The 9,215-nt window shown below is 44.4% G+C and overlaps 1 protein-coding gene across 19 annotated transcripts in view; it reads left to right on the top strand.

The window, feature by feature from the left end:
* Positions 1 to 378: 378 nt before the first annotated feature.
* NCOR2 (nuclear receptor corepressor 2) overlaps positions 379 to 9,215 on the top strand; it is a 343,395-nt gene continuing 334,558 nt past the window's right edge. For 17 of the 19 annotated variants that reach the window (XM_081892760.1, XM_081892767.1, XM_081892762.1 and 14 more), the window contains exon 1: positions 379 to 1,000. The gene's annotated coding sequence lies outside the window, so the exon portion shown is untranslated. The remainder of the gene's footprint in view (positions 1,001 to 9,215) is intronic. The other 2 variants (XM_081892751.1, XM_081892750.1) reach the window with 1 other exon arrangement.

Below are 9,215 nucleotides of genomic sequence, written 5' to 3'. Positions count from 1 at the left end.
CACTTCGCGCATGTTCAGAGGAAATATGTACCTTTCTTCTAATTCATGTAGGGCAGCACTTGGCAGTCAAGCCAGTTCTGGGCCTGAGTCCTGGCTGAAAAGAAAACAAGGCACCCACTCTCTCCGCCCCGGGCTACTTTTTTATTTTGCCGAGTGACAAAGTTCGCAGGGTTTTGTATGCTGGGTGGCTTTGCATCCTCCGCGCCTCCTGCTTCCTTCACGACTGCTTAGCAATCAAATCGAAGCTAAGAGTGACACTTTGCGTGCATATCACACCCCAACAGACATGCACACATGCACACCAAGTCGCAGTGCTCCTGAAGCGGCACCTGCCCCTTTAAGAGAGGAGCCGGGGTGACGGCGGAGCGAGACTGTAGCTGTTGCAAGCAAAAGCTGAGCTGTGTTTTTTTGGCCCGAGCTGCTGCTGCTGGGGCTGCGGAGCGCAGCTATCAATCTTCCCTGCTCCCCACCCCGCCCCGGATCTCAGAAAGAATGAGGAGCTCAAACTTGGTGCTTTGCAAAGGCTCCAGAAAGGGAATCTGGAGGAGTTGCTCCTGCCGCCGCCGCCGCCGCCGCTGTTCCTCTTCCTGCTGCTTGTAGGTTCAGACATCTTAGAAAAAGAGGAGAGATTTCCGGGCACTCGGAGCAAGAGACACCCGCACTCGCTCGCTCCGCTTTTGGATTTACAAAACACGCCAGGCAGATGGGGAAGGAGGAGAACCAGAGGCGCCTTTTGCTCTTCCTTCCGGGATTGATTTGAGGAATATATTTTAATCGCTGTTTATCGGATTTGCTTTCTTCCTCGCTGTTTTTAAAAATATTCTCTTAAATATTTTTTGTATTGCAACCTCGGAGGACCCCCCCCCCTTTCAAGCTTTCTACTTCGCTGATCTTTCTGAAACTGGAGCGAGAGAGGAATTTGAAAACAACACACACACACAAAAGGGATTAACAGTTAAAAAGCAGCGATGGAGGGAAAAGCAGCTGGTTTTGCAAGAAGGTAAGGCGGAGAAAGATTGAAGGGACGCCTCCTGGTCCCCGTCCCCAAATATCGCCCCCCCCACCCCACCCCCCCAGCCAGTCTCTTTCAGTGCTAAGAGGGCAGAAAAATTCGGATAGATCAACGCCGATTCTCTCCCCGCCCCCAGTCGCGATCGTTTCCTCAGAGATGTCGGGAGTCTTGCCTGTTATTATTATTTTAAATATATATTTGGATGTGCAACGGAGATGACGATATCAAAGCAACGCATTTTTGAAAATCGGGCGGGGGGGGGAGAGATACTGCCCGAGTTCCTGCGTGGAGGAGGAGTAACGGGGGGGGGGAGAGAAGGCGAAGCAAATCACAGAATTCAAAACACAACACAACACCCCCTTGTTCCGTCGCGGGCTTCTCCGCCTCAATTTCTCCTTTCCTTGTGGATCTAGTAGAAAATTCCCTGGAAGTGCTGCGTGTGCGCGGGGGGGGGGGGACGGGACCCTGGGAATTCCCTTCAGGTTGGACGGCGCCCCCTCCGCCGCCCGCCGAGTAATTTTAATTTATGTCTAATTTTGCGCGTGTCTTGGACGTGGTGAGATAGTTTTCCAGCCCCCAAACTCTGGGGAAGTCTTCTAGCGCCTTGATCCTGCCCTCTTCGACTTAAGTTCTGATTGATTCCAGCAAAGTTTACTTGCGAGCAATTCTCACTTGGCAGAAATCAGTGGGACTTGATTCTTTGCTTAGGATTCGACGGCGCACTCGGAGGAAGAGTTTACACCCAGGTAAGCCTGGGTAGGATTGCAGCTTGGCAGGGACTCCGAAGCTGCGCTAGTTTACCTCGGTGCAAGCCTCACTTGGCTGTGTGTGCGCGGCGGACGAGGAGCAATTTGACCCAAGTCAGGATCCAGCCGGCTTGGGAGCCAAAGGCCAGGATTTCGACCCCTTAACTTGCGACTAAAAGTTGCATCCAAGTCTTTGGAGCTTATTTCCAAGAGAGGCAGCGATCTTGCGCACGCTTACTTGAGAGTAAGACCGGTTGATCTTGCTATGGCTTACTGTTGCGTAAACATGTAGATACCGGGGTTGTGGGCCTGCATGGAGAAAGAGAGAGAATGTACCAGAAATGCATTTAACTGAACTTGTGCTGCCTCAGTTTTTCAATCTGGCTAGGCCATCATGAGGGAGGAAAGTGACAAATGGTGTCCTTTGCGCTCCTGAACTCAGGGAAAGAAAGTGGATCCCCATCTGGAATTGTAAACACATACTAGAATTTCAGAATCCGGAGCAAATAGGTGCCAATTCGTGTGTGCTTTTGGTTATTCAAGAGTAGAAAATGCAGGCAGTTATGTGGCTGAAATCACAGTCCTTTGTGATCAAAACACGCCTGAGACTTGCCTCCTTTTTCCTCAACAACATTTGCAAAGGAAACTCTTCAAGTGGGGCCGGGGACTGACACAGCCTTCTACTCTTATCCCTTTCTTTCCTCCTCTGGTCACCCAAATGGTGGTTCCTTTTTGCTGGCATTTTGTTTATGTCTCCAGTTTCCTTGATGAGGGTTTGTTGGCAAGGAGCCCCTGGGCTGCTTATTTTTCCCAAGCCATGGCCACATGGCAAACTTGTGACAGCAAAGCCTGAGATTTGGGTTCCTGGAGTTAATGGGGAAGGGCTCTCCAAGGTTTCAGCTGGCATTTGGGCAACCTTGGTCCTTTGGAGGAGGCCCTGCCCTATCTCTCTTGCAGCCAGAAAGCTTCTCTGAGTAAACTCCTCTTCCTTCATTAGTTTGCGTGTGCACCCTGTGGGAAAACAATGCGTTTGTGGTGAAACACAGCTTGGGTTCCTGTTTTGATAAGACATCGAACATACTTCGGTGGTTGGTATATAAATATTGGTTGGGAAAGTGAAGTTGGATTTATGAGCATCTGTGTTTTAGGAAGAAACTCAGAATGCTCTTGCACTCGGGTTGTGTTGATTTTTTGCTTTTGAGGTTTCTTCTTTCCCACTGTTCCTAACTCTGCTGCCTTTTTAAATTTTTCTTCTTGCTTCTTGGCCTGCACAAAGTACAGTTGGCAGGGGACTCAGTCCAAGACTCCCATCTTGGAGGCAGCTGCCCCATATCCCTAGCTGAACCTGCTGCTTGGAGGGTACTTCTTCAGGCTTGACACCCGGTGTGCCTTTTTTTCATTTCCTGCATATGTGAACCAAACAACAAATGCACCTTCATCTTTACTGGGTTGGCAAGCTTTTCCTATCCCACGTTCCTGAATAGTCTATATACGGTGTCTTGTCCCAGGGTTAATGAAGGCTTCATACAGTATTTTGTCTGCAACATTCTCTTCTAGAGGAAATTCGTACAGTCATTTATGAAAGCTGCAGGCAGCCTTGAGTTGTGTGGGGCAGGAGTTCTGCTGTTTGACCCTATATTATTCCTACTTCCCCAAGGAGCTTTATAGGCTTTTACCTTACCCACATAACTCTTTATTGTGATTGGTTGCTGCCTTTTCTTTTCCCTGCATGTAAACACCTTAGCAAGTTTTGTCAGGGTGGAAAAACATACTTGCAGTCTGCTCTCCTTGGGCCCATCTGCACTATACATTTTTTTAAAAAAACTATACATTTTAAACAATATCATACCACTTTAAACAGCCTCCAAAGAATTTTGGGAACTGTAGTTTGTTAGGGGTGCTGAGCGTGGTGAGGAAACCCCTATCCCTATCCAAAGTTACAATTCTCAGAGTTGTTTAATAATCAGCCTCAAGGAATTTGGGGAATTGTAGCTCTGTGAGGAGTTTAGAGAAGGGCTAGGCAGAAGGTAAGGATTTCTAGGTGATTTGTAGAGTATCTGCAAGAGCCTCTGATTCCCAACTGAGCAGCAGCAACAGCAACAAATCATCCCCAACATATCAACAATTAGGCTCTAGAAAAAGAATGCTTAGGGGAAACCAGGACTGGATTTTTGTTTTGGAAAATACACGCTAGCTTGGTTCTGGTACTGATTACTAACTCCTTGACTGAGTGCTCCGTTTCTTATTTTTTTGTGTATACCTCTCCGCTTTGATCTACTACTTTCAGTGTTCAAAACTAGCCAGGGACCAGGCACATTTCGCAACTGAGGAGGGTCCATTTGCAACCACATGAAGATCTCTGGACGCCAGGTTGGCAACTGGGGAAAGCAAAATGTCACTTAGAGAAGAATCTGAAATATTTTCCTTGAAGCTTGAATTAGTTTTATTCTGAATTGTTTTATTTGATGTCTTAATGTGTTGTAAACTGCTTTGACATTTGTTGTTTAAAATATAAAGCGGTATAGAAATGGAAATAATAAATAAATAAGTAAATCTCATTGGGGTATGGAATGGCGCCTAGGCATTCCATTGCGGTGACTGCAGGCTAGGCTTAAGGTGCTGTTTGGTGGTTAGATTAGATAGTTTCTAACACTGACTACTTTATACCTGACTACAACCGGTGGAAATCCGGGTTCTAGTAAAAAAGAAAGAAAGAAAGAAGTATAGTTGTACCTTGGAAGTCGAACAGAATCCGTTCTGGAAGTCTGTTTGACTTCCAAAACATTCGGAAACCCAAGCACGGCTTCTGATTGGCTACAGGAAGCCTTGTCGGACGTTTGGCTTCCAAAAGAACATTTGCAAACTGGAACACTCACTTTGCAGTGTTCGGGAGCCAAAACATTCGAAAACTAAGCCGTTCGAAAACCCAGGTATGACTGTAGATCCTTGGAAGGTGGTGGACTTTCCTTCCTTAGAGGTTTTAGACAGAGGCTGGATGGCCATCTGCCAGGCATTCTTTAGCTGTGGTTCCCACATTGTAGGGGGTTGGACTAGATGACCTTGGGGATCCCTTCCAACCCTACAGTTCTCATGTTTCTGTGATTCTATTCTGTAACTCTGAGGTCTGGACCAATTGTCTTCTCAATATAAGCTGACTTCTTTTGCTGAGGAACTGTTCTGTTTGCTGTGGAAAATTCTGGAGAATGTTTGGGACAGAATGCCCACTTCATGTGGAGCGCTGGTGAGGTCTGTTTGGACTTTGCATTGTCCTGTGCACTCCCTGTTCACACATCTTGGGAGCAGCCCAACCAGATGGTGTGGGCGAATTGTCATCCACAGAAAAACCCTTCCACCATTAACTGTTCCTCTTCACTCCAGGTTCCTTGGAAACCTAGTTTGAAACCACAGCTCACTTGTGATGCGCTCCTGGCTCAAAGGGAGACTGTTGGCTTCACAGCGGTATAAAGTACACTCGGGGCACAGGTTGTTTCAGGACAGCATGCAAATGACTGAACTTTTTCTACAAGTTCAGGTAATTAACCTCTGTGAGGTGTGTTACCTGCTGCAAAGGCACTGTTTGGTCTGTCCTTCCTTGAGTGGTGCCTCTTGGAGCCAGATGTGAAATTCTGTAGAAGCCTGCTTGATGCTGGTGGCTTTTGCGTTCTGTTATTTTGCAAACATAAAATAAACACATGTCATGTTTTGCAATTCCTAATCTGCTTTTATGGGTTTGAACTCTACTCTGACTCCTGCTCTTGTTTTGGCATGGAGCTTGCTAACAGGTTGCCAAAGTGCTGGGAAGAGACTGTGTCTATATGTATTTATTAATTATATGGCTTCAGTATGTAAAAGCAGGAAGTTGGTGTCTGGACTTCTGAAATTTATTGCTGATTCAGGTGTAATTTATGAATCCGCCACTGCATCTAAGCAGACTCTTAGTTAACTCTGTATGTATGTATGTGCAACTTATATATATGGTTTCCAGGCAATACAGTCATACCTCATGTTACGTTTGCTTCATGATACATTTTTTCAGGTTGCGTCCTGCGGCGGTACTTCCGGGTTTTGCCGCTTGCGCATGTCCAGACGTGCAAAATGACGTCATGCACAGAAACGGCAAATCGCGCGTGTGCAGACACGGGTTGCGTTCTTTTCAGGTTGCGAACGGGCCTCTGGAACGGATCCCGTTTGCAACCAGAGGTGCCACTGTAAGCTCTTACAGTCTGTATATACTTTCTTTATTCAAAAAAAGTAAGTTTGAACATAAGAACAAACATGCAATAAGTTTCAGTTCCCCAATAACCTCAACTACATCCAGTTGTGTTAGTAATAATCAGCACATATATTATAGCTGAGTTTTTTGTCTAGGATCTTATGAATAGATGTTACAGCAGGTTGAGTTAAGTGGGAAGCAGGTTGGGAATAGAGGCAGATAGTACTGGATCCAAGGTGGTGTTGGTCCTCATTCCCTAAGGTCTTACACTCCCTTTCCTCCCCTCCAGAATTGCTCGTGGTCTTTTTGGTTACCTTTTCCCTGGCTGTTCCAAAATTCAAACTTTTTCTCTTTTTGTGTCGTCATCGCATGCATTGTTCTGTTGGTCCCCACACTTCTTGGAGGTGTGGCTTCAGATTTCTTCAGGAATTTATTTTTAGTTAATTACTAGCCTGGTGAGCTTTTAGCAACCCTTGAGGAAATGCCTATTGTTCACCATAAAGTAGTATGCTGCATGGTGAGTGTTCTGTCTCTTTCTCTTGGCATGGCCCCTTAACAATACAGTCCTGAAATAATTGTCAGTAAATGCTGGGGGCTGAGGAACAGAGGAAAGGGGTGGCGGTTTTAATGCAGGGGAGACGGGAAGCAGGTTGTAGTGAACACCAGGGCTATGAACCTGCCAAGCAGCAGAGTGAATGATAATTCTTTAACTTAGAGGAGAGGGCTATGGCTCTTAAGAGCTCCTGAGCAAACATTGACTAATGTGAAGGGAGAACAGCACTGCCAATTTGAACAGGACTTTAGAGAACTTCCAATTTGCTTTATGGCTGTGAAAATGAAGGCTATTAGAAAATAAAGTTGGAAGGAAAGATTTGAGCTGTCACATTCTCTCTCCCCCCCTGATGCTGAACATGCTTAAGCTTAGATTAATATTTCTGTACAAGTGTGAATAATTGGATGGTGAACACTTCCCACCCCCCCTCCATTTTTGGCTTGTCTGTAAATTCCTTGCACCTATCAGCTTCTGTTTGAACCCAAACTTCTAGAGGTCTCTTCAGTCTGCCAAGTATTCCTCTCTTATCTGAGCCCTCCTATTGTTTTCACTCAGCTGGAAGGGCATGGAAGGTTCTTTATTTTGCTTACGATGGCCATTAGGTTAGTGATAGGCTCTTTCAAGTAGCATCTTTTAATACTGTAAGAAGAGCCATGCTGGATGAGGCCTAAGGCCTGTCTAGTCCAGCATTCTCTTCTCACAGTGGCCAACCAGATGCCCGTGGGAAGTCCACAAACAGGTCCCAAGTACAACAGTGCACTCCCCATTGGGGACCCCGGGGCAGTTGGTCTTCAGAAGCATGCTGCCTCTGTTACTAGAATGTTTTGAAATGGGACCAGAGCACAGTCCTGTATTTCAAGGAGCCTTGGAGCAAAATTGTCTTCTTGGTGGATGTGAGAGTTACCTCGTGAAGGACAGCCAGCTTTGTTATTCTCCAAGGAGGTGGGTGAGTGATGATAGCTCCCTTCTGCAGATGATGGTCTAGTTTGGAGGCAGGAAATGCAGTTTACCACACAGTATGTATGACTCCTTCAGAGATGGTGGTAGTAATCGGTGCTTTTTTCTGGGGGTAAAGGGTACACATGCCAGCACCCTTCTTCTAGAAGAAAAGCACTGGTGGTAATAGATACAGTTTATTTCTTACTTTAGAAAATGCAAACAAAGAAACTGAATGGTATAAGGCAAAATACAACGACATGCACAACAGCATATTTGAATATTTTTAATGTGTGATTTAAAAATTTGCTTTATTGTTTAAATTTAGTAAAAGGAGTCTTATGACATCTTAAGGACTTAACAGATCTATTATGGCATAAGCTTTAATGGATGAACTTGTTCCATAACAGATTTGCTCCTATTTTTAAGGTGCCACAAGACTCTTCATTGCCTTTGCTACAACAGCAATGCACCTATCCCTCTATAAATCTTTCAAAGCATCCTGGAAATTCAGTTGTAGGATAGTTTAATCACTAAAACTAATTTAAAAATCCTACCCATCAGACTTGCACACGGCTTCTCTCCCCTCTTGATCAGATTTGTCCTCCCTCCCATGTTTTGGTTTGCATTAACCATGGTTAGCTGGTATCTTTACCAAGTTCAATGCTGCTAGCCATGGTAGACTTTAAAGCATGGGCTGAAGCAGGTTTCACACTTTAGAACAGGAGGAGAGGGATGGAGAGGCGTGTGGAACCTAGAAGGATAATGGATAATGGAAATGGATAATGGATAATGGAAATAAAACTGATTTTTATAAGAATTTGGAAGAAAAACTGTTGGAATATGCAGACCAGAAGATAATTGTAATGGGAGATATGAACGGAGTGGTGTCAGGAGAGATGGACAGATTGAGAAACAATGGTTCAAAGGAAGGAAAACTACCCAAAACTTTCTTTGAAATGGTCAAAAATTGTAATCTAATAGACATCTGGAGGTTGCGACATCCAGTGGAGAAACAGTTCACCTTTCATTCGGAACCAAATCAGCCAATGTCTAGAATCGACCAAATTTGGATATCAAATGAATTAACGCCAAGAATTCTAGAAGTAGAAATTCAACCGAGAGTTATCTCAGATCACAGCCCCATCAAACTAGAAATTAAAGGATTTGAAGAAAGAACCTTCAGATGGAGACTAAATGATTACTTATTGGACGACCGAAAGGTTGTGCAAGATGCACAGAAGAAATTGAAAGAATATTTTGAAGACAACTGCAATAAAGGAACGAGGATGAACACAGTGTGGGACGCAAGCAAGGCAGTGATGAGAGGCTTTTTTATACAGCAGAATTCGATTAAGAAGAAAAATCGAGAGAAGGAAAAGAAAGAAATTTTAAAACAAATTATGGAAAATGAACAAAAATTAATTAAGAATCCAAACAGTGAAAAAATCAAGCAAAGCATCAAAGCTCTACAAACCCAGTTTGCAATGATGATAAATAAGGAGGTGGAATGGAATATTAAAAAACTGAGACAAAAGAATTTCGAATTCGCAAACAAATCAGGAAAATGGCTCGCCTGGCAGATCAAGAAAAGGAAGGAACAAAACACAATAAATAAAATTGAAGTGGGAGGAACAGAGATAACTAACCCTAAAGATATCAGGAAAGGATTCTTGGATTATTACAGACAATTATATAAAAAGAAAGATAAGAATAATATGAGGAAAATAGAAAGATATCTAAAAGAGAAAGAGG

Source organism: Podarcis melisellensis, assembly GCF_964234715.1.
Source record: "Podarcis melisellensis genome assembly, chromosome: 16".
Taxonomy (NCBI): Eukaryota; Metazoa; Chordata; class Lepidosauria; order Squamata; family Lacertidae; genus Podarcis; species Podarcis melisellensis.
This window is presented reverse-complemented; position numbering and strand designations above follow the sequence as displayed.